Here is a 13,533-nt window from a genome sequence, read left to right as displayed (position 1 = left end):
GTTGGTTATACAGAGGCACCCAAGAACATGCGGGAAATGCTAAATAACTCGTACTAAGCTTATATAGCAAACCAGCCACGGTTTACAAGAGACTCACGTGTCTTGCACTAACGCTTGCACCAGTTTCTGATCTCACCCCTTCCTGGGCAATCACCAAATGATGATGAACCCAGAGAATTCTTTCTGGAAAAGCAGTATCTCCAGAGACAACACCCAGGGTCATTTAAAGTACAAATTACTTCTTTTACCTGTGCCGATATTCACGTAGCATATGCTTGATCTCTTTTCCAAAAGGGCAGTCTCTGTATCGCCCCAAAATATTACTTTAGAGCTCAGGGTATCATCTTTTTGTTTGGAAGGAAGACTTACTTTAAGCGTTGCAAATAGCAAGGTAACGTTACCAAAGACAACTGAAAAGCCCTTGATCAAGACCACCGTCTTCCCACCGCAGAGTAATCAAGCCGGGGCCAGAGCGGGCATGGCAGAGGGCAACCGGAGAGGGAAAAGACATGAGCATCAGCCCTTTCTGAGGGGAATATTTCTGGAATGTTTGTAACGGCTGCACTTCACATGGCAAAAAGAAATATGCGCCCCTTCATTTTGTTTTTTAAAGATGCTCATGGTAATGTGATTTCCAGATGTTTATACTCTGGGGCAACCCGGAGTGAAAATACACCGGGCAGGACTTGGTCCTTAAGGCCAAATTTCTGCTTCCAGGCTATCGGCCTATACTGGGAGTCGGCTGCACGCTAGATGCCCGGCTATCAAAACAAGCTAAAACATGGAACAAGAAAAAGCTCCCACCACCAAACAGTGTGATCAGACTGATTTATTCCCATACATGAACATGGGACACAGAAGCAACAGAGCTAACAGCTTATGGGTTTGCTTTCTCCAATGAACCCATAAATAATTGTTTGTCCTAAGACAACACTGAAGTATTATAGACTTTTTGACATAAGCATGACTGTTTGGTCCTGCTGCACATCCTGCAGTTCCCCGGTGCTGGCACACCAGGAGGTATCTGCAGGCTGGGGAAGCCACTTCAGCAAACCGGCACCTCGGGGTCAGCACTGTGGTGGTATTCAAGCCCTTCCTTGGTTTTGGTTTATGGTTATAAAAGCTTCTTCTCTGTTTATAAACCTGTTCTGAATTTGGAAAGTCGAGTGCTCAAGCACATTTCCATCCCACATCACCTCTTTATTACAAGAAGGTTATTCCATAACCAACATGGAAATAGGCTGCAGCACACTTGATGCCCTCTAAAGGATGCTTTCACATTATAAACCAGCAAAAAATACCTTAATCTCTCTGGCCCACAAATATGCCTGTACACATTATGACAGCATTGCTTAAAAAGCAAAAACACAAAAACAAGACAGAAAAAACCCCACCACTTGCATAGAACCTCGCTGTGCAAGCGATTCACACGTTCAGACCCCACATTTCCCATTCTCCCCATCACTACCTGGTGGTTGCAGCATGCTGGATGCCCCACTTTGCTACAAGCTCCAGCAAACAACTGTATTAACTAGCAGCTCATGAAGCTGGACAATCCGATTATGTGACCTTTACCGGCACAAGTTTGTTAGTAAGAGTATCCCAAGGTCCATTGCCTTTTATAAAAATAACTATCGTTAAAGATTTCAGCTGAGGTTTAGCTCTTTGCTGTGTGCTGTTGTGAACTGCAAGACCAGAGGCAAGGATGCTCCTCATACCGCATTGCTACGTCGTTAAGTGGACACATCTATAAATTGAAATCGAACTACATCCACCAATTCCGTAACAATTACGGAAAGCAAACTGAACCAACCCATCTCCCTGTTTTCTGCCACTGGAGGGCATTCATTGCCCTTACAAAACTTCTTTACTGCAGTTTGCAAGCGGCGGAGCTGCTGCAGAAAGGCAGGCGTGCGGTGGGTCCGTGGTGTTCGATCCACCCAACGCTAACACACGTGGACGTGCTCTCCGGCATTTCCCCCACGGGAGCTCCCGAGGAAACCAGGACTCTTCTGCATCGAGGTACACGAGCAGGCATTTCACCTGCGTGCTCAGAACAACCTCGCTGAAGCCAGGAGGCTCATTCAACACCTTAAAACTAGACGTTGGCTCGCAAGGCACGGTGCCGAGCGTGGCTGGGGAGCAGTTTGGTCCCTGTCCCGGGGGGAGACGGGGTCAGTCCTTTGGCACTTGAGTTTTTGAAGCTCTGGCCCAGCAGCCGCACAATCCTACCGCTCGAACGCGTCGTTATTCCCTCAGATGCAGCCCAAGTCGCTAGTGCTGTTGAACATCTCACATCGTACGTTTTATTAAGCAGGAGCAAAGAAGTGCATTTTTTCCACTGGGGAAAGTTCAGATAAGCCTCTGTACAGCTCACATCACTGAGGTGGCTCAGCGCCAGCACTCCCACATTTCAGGGAGCAGCAGAAACTGGATTTCTCTCTGAGTTACTTAGGCCAGTGTCACCTCCCTGAGGAGTTATTTATTATAAGAAAATTTCTTCAGGCTCAAAGCAGAAAAGACGGTCCTTTAATATAGCAGGATTCATTTAGCACAATAGAAGCACTAGGCTCCAGCATTGCCAAAAGTTGATACTGTCCCTAAGGATCTCACCAGAAGTGAGGTATGATTATCAGTAACACCACGATTTTCATCAGGGCAAAGCTTTTGCTTTCTCAAGCCATTTTTTATTCACACCCAAGATTCATGAAAGGCTTGAAAGGCTGAAAGTTTGGTAGGGATAAAAAAATTGGGGGGCAGGAAGGAAACCAACTATAAATAAACCTACCCGGTTTCACCCAGTGTATATATAGAATGGAGACACTTGTGTATCAGTTGAAGATATAAAACCGGTGTGTTGGCACCTTGGGCAGACCTGGAGTTTCTGCAGCTAGGCGTGAGAGCGAGGACATGTGGAACGACCGGTATGGCTTCACATCACAGCACTGCGTTTCCCGTATTTATTAGCAGCCCGCCCCTCTCGTTCCATCGACCGCCGTGTACAATTGCTGCCCATCCTTCTGCCGTCGCTCTGCCCACCCTAAGCAGCCGGGAAACTTAAAGCAACTCACTCACTCCCAGCCTCGCTGCATCCTCCCCACAACCGCCTCGGCTACGCAAACACGCGCTGATGAGGATTACGCGAGGAGCTAAATATCTTTGCAAGTAATTGCCCTAAGGGCGTGTGAAAAGTATGAGCTTTTGACTGGACAGGGGAGGAAAAAACATATTGTGTGAGCACTCGTTGAGACAGTCTACTGCTCAATGTTCCCTCACTGTTTGTAGTCAAGATCACCAGACAATCATGTTGGTATCAAACGACAGCCCTCTATAACAGTCTTTACCCCCCTGGGAGGGTTTTTTTATTATCGTGTTTTCTTTAAATGGACTTTTTTGCTTGACATATTGCATAATGTGTTTTTTTTTAAAAAAAAACCCTAGTCGATGCTTAAATAGGGTCACAAACTATAATCATTCATTCTTTCAACCGATGAATAAATTCAAAAAAATGTACTTGGACTCAAGTACAAACTCTTTTTCCCTTCATTGCAAAGTAACACACAGAAGCGTAGAAGACAGCCTTCAATCAATAGTCAGGCTGAGCGAGAACAAACGATTTGTGTTATCCTCAGACTTTGGGTGTAGATGAGGAGGCTCAGGAATGTAGAGCTCCAAATATTACATTAGTTCAGTTCTAGTCTCCAAAAAAGCTAAGGGCTGCAGCTTGCAAAACACTGGGCTAACCTGGAAGGCAAGAATCACAGCAGCCGGCAGACAGAGAGCGCGGGTTATGCTTTCTCTTATGTCCCATTCCTCATCTTGGACCATTCTGCAAACTGACCATGATTTGTATACGAGTGAATCCCATTACTTGTTTACAAGAAAGATTTTCTTCATCTCTTATCTTGTTCATAGACAGAAAGTATGAGGAGGAAGATAGAGTTATACCGTTTTCTTGATTCCCATCACAGACTTAGAGCTAAGCCGTCCATCCAGAAACATGACTCAGAGCCTAAACCTGAGGTGCCACTTGGATCTCTGCAACCAATTCTACCTTTAGGTGATTTTATCGTCAGAGAAGCAGAGAGCAGTCAGCAGTGTGGGCACAGATATGCATTGCACAGATGTGTATTACATATGTGATACCTTCTTGTCACCAGAGTACAAAACTGTACCTGGGAGGTTACTACAGCACAGAACGACCCGTCCAGTACCTTTCAGTAACAGTCATTATGTGTTTAGCTGGGTGGCGATACTTACATATTGCAACTTTCATGTGTTAATTACTTATTAGAACTCTTCCATGAATTTAAATTATGTGTGCAGATATATCTGTGTATCTATATATAGATACAGCATACATACACATATTTTTATATTTATCTATGTATCTTATCTGTTGGAAAATTAAATACACCAAGAAGCAACAAACATAATTGCGCTTAATTAAACTTTATTAAAATTTATGATGGCTCCTGGTTGGTTAAACATCGTTTCAAACAACTGTCCTAATAAAGCAGAATTCCAATGAAGTTAGTTGTAATAACCTTGTTCTTCGCAATCCATCAACATTTTCTTAGGACTTAGTATGTAAAATGTAGACAATAGAACCGTATATTTTCATCAGTAAGATCATTAAAATAGCCTCAGTATTTTTACTTGAAGTTCCCTGAAGCAGTAACAATTAACTGGCTCTCCCATGAAGTATTTCTGGGGTGAGTATTTTGGGGGAAAGAAGTACTTTAGCTTAAAAAAAAAATTTAACAAAAAAACAAAAAACCAAATAAACCAGTCTCTAGATTCAAGGATGGGGGGGGGAGGGGTTCTTCTTGGTTTTCAAGAAGATGAAGTGTTTCAAGGGACTCTCTCAACACTGAAATTGGCTCATTTAAAGATTTGGTTTAAGTTGCACTTTCTGAGAATTTTTTTTCTCTAAATGGTGAGAACCATGCAATAAAAAAAAAAAAACCCAAAACAAAAAAAAAACCAACAAAACAACCACCTTTAACTGGGGCTTTGTTTTCAAAAGGAGATCACGTATATTGAAGTTTTTTGTTTGCAGATATGTTACTTTTCGCATGTTTGGCACAATGACAGCGTGAACTGCTATGTCTTAGTATTTGGAGAGACAAGAAACAGCATCAAAGGAGGTCCTCAGAAGTTTTCAACTGCAGTTCGCATGCAGGTTTCTGTCTGAAATGTCTTGCACTACTTTCTTTCACTTGGTGTTAGACTGTTGGTTTGGGGTTTTTTAAAGTGAAATGCATTTTCAGATGATTGAATTCAGTTATCAACATCCTTGTCCTTCTGACTTGGAGGAGAACATGCTACCTCAGAGGTGCAGATTTGGTTACACTTGAAAGGCAGTGTTACACACTCGCCTCTAAATCAAGGAAATTATCAATCCCCACCCAGACAAATAGAAGTCCAGTAATTACTTCAGTGCTAAAGAAAGATCAAGAGAACACAAGTTCATCAACTCATTCTCCTGAAATGTCTCATGAAATCTTTATTACAGGTTTCTTGGGCAGGTTTGTCCAAGAGCTAAACTTTTGATTAAGAAAAAAGTTGAAACTCATTTCAATACCTTGCATCCAGTCCCTAAATTTTTCTTCTGTTTCAGATCCCAAGTACGTGAAACTCTACCAAAAGCATCGTGTTTGCAGACATGTCAACTAAACAGGCAAAGGTCAAGAGGCCATCTAAAACATGAGCCAGATTAGCAGTGCTGGCGATTGACACAGTGACAAGTAAGGGACAAACACATAAGATAAGGGACAAGGTACTCGGGCTCTCATTCCTGCATGTGAAGGAGGCTAAACGCATTGTAAAGACCACGTGCTGCTCATTCCTGACATAGGGCACGCACCAGTCTGCAAACTCCAAACTCCCATGTACGCTGGGGCAGATGCAAAGATTAATGGGTCACCAGAAACCCTCCCTTTAACTTCGATGAGTTTTAACTGCAGCTTCTGGGCTTTAATCTGGTCTCTCAAATCTCACTGCTTTTGTGATTGCTATAAACTATTTACAGAGCTTGACATAACTGCGAGAACATCTTCATCCAAAAATCAGAGTTGCTCTGTCAAACAGAACATAAATTAAGAGAGTTTTAGTGGCACTGTGCATTAATTCCAGGATGAAATGCATTTAAAAAGACAGAAGAAAATCAGGTTGATGGTATGTTAATCTGAATGGCGGGATAATGAGAAGCTTTGATGAAAGAGTTGTAACATGAAAGAAGTTCTCAAGAATTCTGCTTGACGCATCCTCTCCAAAACAGCCCCTACAGAGTACTGACACTTTCTGGAGAGTATTACTTCGGTTCTGACTACTTAAGAAAAATCCTGGAAAATAGAGTACCCGGATCCATATTCTCTCCTCACTCAAGTTGGAGGGATGCGAATTCTGAAACAAAGCTTATAAAAATCAGAAGACAGCATCTCCCTAAGTCCCAAATATTGGATTTCAACTGTGATTCCCAGTCTTGGTTGCTTTCAGGCACTGATCCAGCAGCTGGCATGAAAAAGGGCAGTCCACAGCTCAATCTACTCTGTACCACAAGTCATAGGGCCCAAGGGGACCCCATAATTACCCAAAATAAGTGGAGTACAGGACTTACCCCCACTATCCAAAATAAGCGACCAAGAGTCACATAGCTCAGAGCTGCCATGTTTGCTCCATCCTGCCTGGGGATTCCCTGACCGGAGACAGCTGTCCTGGTAGCCAGTAAACTAAGTTGAATCGCCCCATCCAGCTGCCCCAGTGCAGTAGGCCAAAACTGGCAATGGTGAGGAGTAACCACATCCCCAAACACGAAGGGGAAGGGGGGAAGGGGGAAGGGGAAGAGAGGAAGCTACAAAGATACTGCTATTGAAGAACTGAGATTTGTGATGGAGATACTGCTACTTTGCTGGTTTACCATAACGATAATTTTGTGTGTATTTTAACATTGCGTTCACTAACAACAAAAATAAGTCTGAATTTGCCCACAAAAAACACATCTTACCAAAAGTATAGGTCAGAAAATAGTAAATCTTATATTTCCTCAGATATCTAGACAGCCGAAGAGTCTCGTTTCCAACTTCCATCCTCTCTAAGGCACTGCTAACATATGCAAAGCTAAATTGATCTTCAGACACATCCCCTTTATTCTCATACTTAGCTTTTCCTTGGAAAAAATCCTTACAGCGTTTTCAACGCCTGCCCCTTGACCATCATCACACGCCTTTGGCAAACAAGGTGGTGACAACTGAGAGTGCAGCTTTAACTTCCAGTGTGCTTTCTTTTGTTATCAAACAACGTTGCCATGTCTCAGCAGGACTTGCAACCCAGGTATTTAGAGGTCAAAGGTTAATTAAAGGAAAACAGAATCTCATAACTATATCACAGACGATCTTAGGGCTCGCATCTCGGTCAGTCCCTGCTGTGGTTGCATCTTTGTGAGACTGCTGTAGGGAAGTTACAGGGGCCTCTCTTTTGGTTTAAGGCTATTCTGAAACCATGTTGAAGAACAAGGTGATAAAGTTCTCATTGGGTATACTTGCTTTGATACCTTTTATACCTGAGATTCAAGTCTGCTTTTTGCATTAATAAGTATTCAAAATTAAATGCATCATTTTTGGAGTGTATTAATTCTTACAAGAAAAATTGGTGCCAATCACTTGGAGACTTGTTTTTACCACTAAATTCTGTCCTACCATGTGCAGATCATATTTCAGGGTGCTATACCTCCCCAGTTAAAAAAAAAAAAAAAAAAAAAAAGCAGTAGAAAGGCAAGACGACCAATACATTGTGCATTACAGTGCATTACAGACCAATGCAAAGTGCATTACAGAGCCTTTAGCCAAGTTTCTCAAACCACGTTACACTAAAAGTTCACTTGAAAGAGGGAAGAAATTTGACTTTGTATCAAAGACATGCAGTTCATTGGCTTGGCTGAAGATTATCCACTTTCTCTCACCTATCCTATAGCTTGCTTTCCACCAGCCTTGCTGTCTACATTCTCAGCAGTTACAAAATGGCATTGCCTGTAGGTCGCGTTCAGATCTGTGCATAGAGACAATCCAATCCTGTCGTTTCAATTCATTTTGGAATTCCTACCAGTCCTTCAAGCAATAAGGACTATCAAACCTAGAAAGAGATAGTACAGGTATGTGTACACACTTGTGTGGTTAAGCCATAGACCCTCAGATTGTTACCATAGTCTCTCATGACTTCCACTAACTTGTATTCAAGAAGAAAGAAAAGCATTTGCTAGTTTAAGCAGAAGTTCTCTGTAGCTCTTGGATTAGCTAATACTACCTTAATAAATCACAGTTTAAGAGGCAGCGAATACAGCCTGGATACGGTGACAGTAGCCTACAAAAACTCAGAAAAAGGAGGAAAGTACATAAGAATTTGGTTTTATAATAAAGATCACTTAAGGGTTCATTGCTGTTTCGTACATGACTAGATGCAGCGTCACACTGGAAGGTAGAGAACTGTTTTCTAGTGCTACTGCAGATAACTCTGTGTGATCCCAGGTCAGCCAGATAACCTCTTCACACTTCACGTCCAAACCACAAATTGCTATTTTGAATCCTTTCTGGGAGAACAAACAAGCCACGTTTCATACATCGCTCAATCTCCTCCTTCATCTCACAGCAGCAACTCTGCTACATACCAACTAAAAGCACTTCTGGAGGCTCTGAGCAACCTGGAAAATCCTTTCAAACACAAACTTTCTTGATTCATTGAAGCCAAAAGCATTTAATGCTGACTTTAAATAGGAAGGATCTTTCTCCACTAACTGCAATAAGAATAGCCAAGCTCTCTGAGCGCCTTTGCAGACCAAAACCCAAAAGCAGTTGCCAAATTTTCATTCAGATCCACAGTACAGCACAAACCTGATCAATTAAGAAACACACAGAGCAACTACTTAAAATTCTCAGATTTCTAGATATGGATAAGGAAAGTACACTTACTTCCTGATGAAAGAAAGACTGTGATTTCCCTGGCCACAGAGCAAAGTCAGCAAACAGCCACACCGCTCCCCTGAGCTCCGTCAGGGAGAGGCCAGCACACGTGAGGGCTGTTAGCACCCAGGTGCCCCAGGGAACCGTGATTGGAAATGGCAGCTCTGTGAAGAAAAATGGGCTTAATTAGAAGCAAATGGGCCTGGATATGCTGAAGAGATGAGAAACTAAACTTTTGTGCTTAACTTTATTTTATTCCCAGTTACAGCACCTTCTATTAACAGATGCTCCTTCTATTTCATCGAGTGGTGTGACTCAAGAGTTGTGACTCCAGCTACCCACAACAATATTGTTCATGTGCTCTCCAGTGGTGTGTATAGTCCAAAGCTACAATTTAGCAAACGCTTATTAATCTAATTTAACCTCACACATAATCCTATTGACATCAGTGTGTGAGTAAAGTTTAGCCACCAGGAGAGTCCAAGATCAAAGTTAGACTTGCCTGAACTGTCCAGCCCAAGCTGAGGCAGCAGAGGACTACACCTCCAGCAGTCAACCTGCCCTCACTCTGCCTTTTTTTTCTCTTTTTCCTAGTAGTCTAGTCTGCCCTTTAACCCAGACACTTTCCTTTAAATCCAATATGTCAATCTTGCCAAGTTTAATCACAGCAAACATCATTAAGGCTGCATCAGTCTATGCAGCGATGGATGTTTTTTAATGTGCCTTGAAAGCCTGGAACAGAATATGGGGGTAACTTCTGGGAGCAAATGCACATTAGGAACATAAAGGATGACCATCAAGGTCATTCCTTCATTAAGAGAGGATCTGGATGGCAGAAAGAGGAAAGTTCATAAATGTGACGCTTTCTAGCTGAAATAGTAATTGCCCAATATCTTCACTTTTGCATATGTAAGGGAAGCTCTGTACAGAATTCAGAATAACTTTCTTGTTGTAGAAACAGACTAGAAGCACATAGATCAATGTCACTCGTTAAGCCTTCCAAGTAAAACCACATGCAGATTTTAGTTTGTGTGCATTTCCTTGAGCCATTCCAAGGGAAAAAAAATTATGGGGTAAAGGGAAACTTAAAAACATGAGTCCAGCTGTATAACTCCCAGAAATTATCGACTCAAATGAACTGACCATGTCATGGACTAACCCTCAAGAGGTGCTTAGTCACACTGCTGAAGGAGATGAAATGGAAAATACAGTAGGGCTGGAAGACACCCAAAGAAAAATGAGAAAGGAGCTATATTCTGAAAGACTGTGGGTCAAGAAGCAGATGCAGACACACTTCACAAAGACAGATGCTTTTCTTGAATTGCTTACAGCTTGATTTAAGCAAACATCCACAAAAGTCAAGACACCAGAATCCATCCAGACTTAAAGCTTGATCTTGTCTAGTTTGTTTGCCCAGCAGTATAGAGGGAGAAGTGTTCAGAAAGAAGGATACTTAACAGTAAGTTTTGAGTGAGGACAACCTTTCACGAACACTTTATTTTTGAGAAATCACTTCACCACAGAAGTCAGAACATTTTGTCTTGAAAAGTCAGGACATTTCAGTTTGGAAATGCTGTTTTGAATGTATTTAAATTAAAAAATGGAGAGACACTTATTTAAAGAGGTAAGACAATACTGACAAGATAACGAAATATCTAGTAGCAGGTTAAATAGACATTTCCTTCATGCGAATGGAGGCTATGGGATGAGATCGAGGTCTCCAGGACCTGTCTTTAAAGTGTCACAGTCCAGTACTGCCTCGGGACCCAACAGTGACCTTGGCTTCAAAGCTTGGAGACGTCGCCTTGTGGAGACGTCGCCTTGTGGAGACGTCACAGTCACTTTTCCAGGGTGTCCTCATCTGGCCACAAGCTACCACGAGACTGTCCTGGGGAGCGCCGAGGACCTTGCACAGACCCTGGCGGTCCCTCGAGTGGGCTCTGGTGGCCACATGGGTGGGAACGCTGGCAGCGTGGTGGCTGCTTTCGGGGGGCTGGCACAGGCTCCGGTCCCACAGGGGAGCAGCAAGAGTGGCTGTGCCAATGCCACGTGCTGCCACCGCAATGGAGAACAGGCCAAAGCCACTGAATTTGAAAAGAGAGGCAAATATTTTTTATGCCAACTTTAGCGTAGGTCATGCCGCTGGTGTGGTCTCCACGCTGAACGTCAGGAGCGCTTAACCACGCTGTAGGTAGTTGGGTGCCATCCGAGCACATGGCAATGTTAAGATTAGACCAGGCTAGGGCTGGAGGAAGGACGGGAGGCTGAGGGAGGACAGGAGCTCCGTCTGAAGCCAGGGATACTCTGCTATAGGCAGAGAACAAGCCGGAGCAAGAACCACCAGGAAGCAGGACCCAGGCAGTTCTCCACGGTCAGGGTTCAAAGCATCACCCGACAGCCCCGAGGAGCTGGTGGGGTTCTGGTCAGTCATCGATGGGCAGCTGGCCAGGCTCAAAGCCCTGCCCTTGTCTTTAGGCAGACCAGCTGTGGTCAGGCAGCTAGTTATATCTGCCTGCCTCGCCGTGATCAAACGGGGCCTGACGCTTAGTCACAGATACCAACAACGCTGACACACCACCCCCAGAGCGCAGAGGCTTCAGGGGAAAAACAAGCGGGCGAAAAGCAAGCTCGCATGTGCCAGGCTGGCCGGTCTGAGGGAAGCGGTGGGCGAGGGATGGAGGAATGCTTCGTCCCAAGTCCTGAAAGAGCAGAAAAGGCACGGCCCCATGGTCCTGGCATGCAAAGGCTGAGGGAGATGCAGGGTGCCTGAACACCACGAGACGTGCATCTCTGAGCTTCGGAGTGTGTGTTGCGAGAACACCCCGCGGGGGAACATATAGGCAACCGCTAACAGGAAAAAGAGGGGTTCATAAACTGGAATAATAACTGATAAGGAAGCGGGAAGCTGTTGCAAGCAAGGAATATAGCATGGTAAAAGAGGAAAGGGAAGCATTTATAGCACAGGGAGGTCTGCAAAGCACGGGATAAAAGGAAGCAAACCAGCCTTCTAGAATCGCAGAGTGCTGAAAGTGAGGCACGAGTTTGCAGAGGCACTTCTGCAGGGTGGCTTTTAGCAAAGTACACCTACCTCCAGCACTACACGGTCTTAAGGCATTCCCCAAACTTCCTTTATCCAGTAAATCCTGAGAGATAATGGCAATTAAATTCTCCTGAAACGGGGCAAGGGGGGCATGTGGAGGGCACTAAACTAGCAAGCAGGAAATGCAGAAGAGAGAAATGTATCCAAAATAATCTTTCCTAGACTGAGCCATAAGTCATCTAGGTGCAAGACCCGGATCATCGCAAGCCCAGAGCAGCTTTCTGAACTGAAATGCCTCTGATCTGCAATCGACTGATTTTTGTTGTTGTTTGTTTCTTCTAAAATGCAGTTCATAAGATGGGCTGATGGTTCTCATAATCCTTCAGGTTGTGGAAAACTAATGTTACGGGTCCTCTGTGGTTCAACCCTTCTCCCTGGCAAGTACTTCCCTGGCTGAGTTGCAAGCAGGGGCTCTCCTCCCTTAAAACCCTTTCCTTGGAGGGCAACAGACTCCTGCTTGTACCTGTTTCTTCTTCTGCCCTAGGCATGCCCTCTCCAAAGCGTGACCCAGTTTGAGCAGAAGGGTTGAGGAACAACTCTACTCCCTCTTTCTTTTGTTGTGTAGAAAGTACGCTTCTGAGTAATGTGAATTTAAGTCCCTTAGACTAAGAAGTAGCACACCAGGCTCCTGGGTTAATGCCCTGCTCCCTTGGCTGTTATGCAGAGGACAGGCACTTTTCAGTTGTGGAGTTTTTTGGCTCACACTCAAGTGGAGTTGCTTGACTTCCTAACCCCAATATAACTTGCTCCTTGTTCTTGATGTAAAACAAGACGAAAGATGGAAAAGATTCTTTGGAGAAATCGGTGGAGCAACAGGGCACGAGACAAGTACTGATGGGACATCAAAGGGCACCAGAAAAACGGTTGCAGTAGCCAACAGGGAGGTCCAAAGGTGTAGACGATAGGAAGCATGGATGAAGTGAAAAGGACAGATGCTATGCACAGCTCATAAGAAAGAATTAACAGAATTTCACCATAGTGTTTACTTTATTCATTTAAAATATGTTCTGTTCTGTTTTCATGCTAGATCAGTCAGACTTTGCCAAACCTCTGCTTCCCATGGGGCTGTCTGCTGGTTGGGTCAGTTTATTGTTCACTCAGCTATTTGGGTTACCCAGAGCCAGTAGGGAGATCTGGAAATGGTCCTTTTTGCATGTAAAGAAGAAATACAAAAGCTGCTGTTGATTAGTTCACATTCTGACTGCACATTTTTATACCCAGCTTGATATGTTGAATGTTCTCAGCATGATTCATCCAGAAAAATAGCAATTTAACGTACAAGGGCATGTTGGAGCAGGCAGAAATGTTTCAGGGAAACACAGTTTTAGCCAGAGGATTTAAATATCAACATACAGAAAATTATCTGGCTTTATCTGGATGAGGAATATTTTTACAGGCTAGGATTCTCAAAAGGATCAAAAGGGAGGCAGGGACCAAATTGCACCAAATTTTTTCAAAGCTCTTTTTAAAATCCTA

The sequence above is a fragment of the Haliaeetus albicilla genome, chromosome 16 (genome assembly GCF_947461875.1).
Source record: "Haliaeetus albicilla chromosome 16, bHalAlb1.1, whole genome shotgun sequence".
Lineage (NCBI taxonomy): Eukaryota > Metazoa > Chordata > Aves > Accipitriformes > Accipitridae > Haliaeetus > Haliaeetus albicilla.
Note: the sequence above shows the minus strand (reverse complement) of the source record.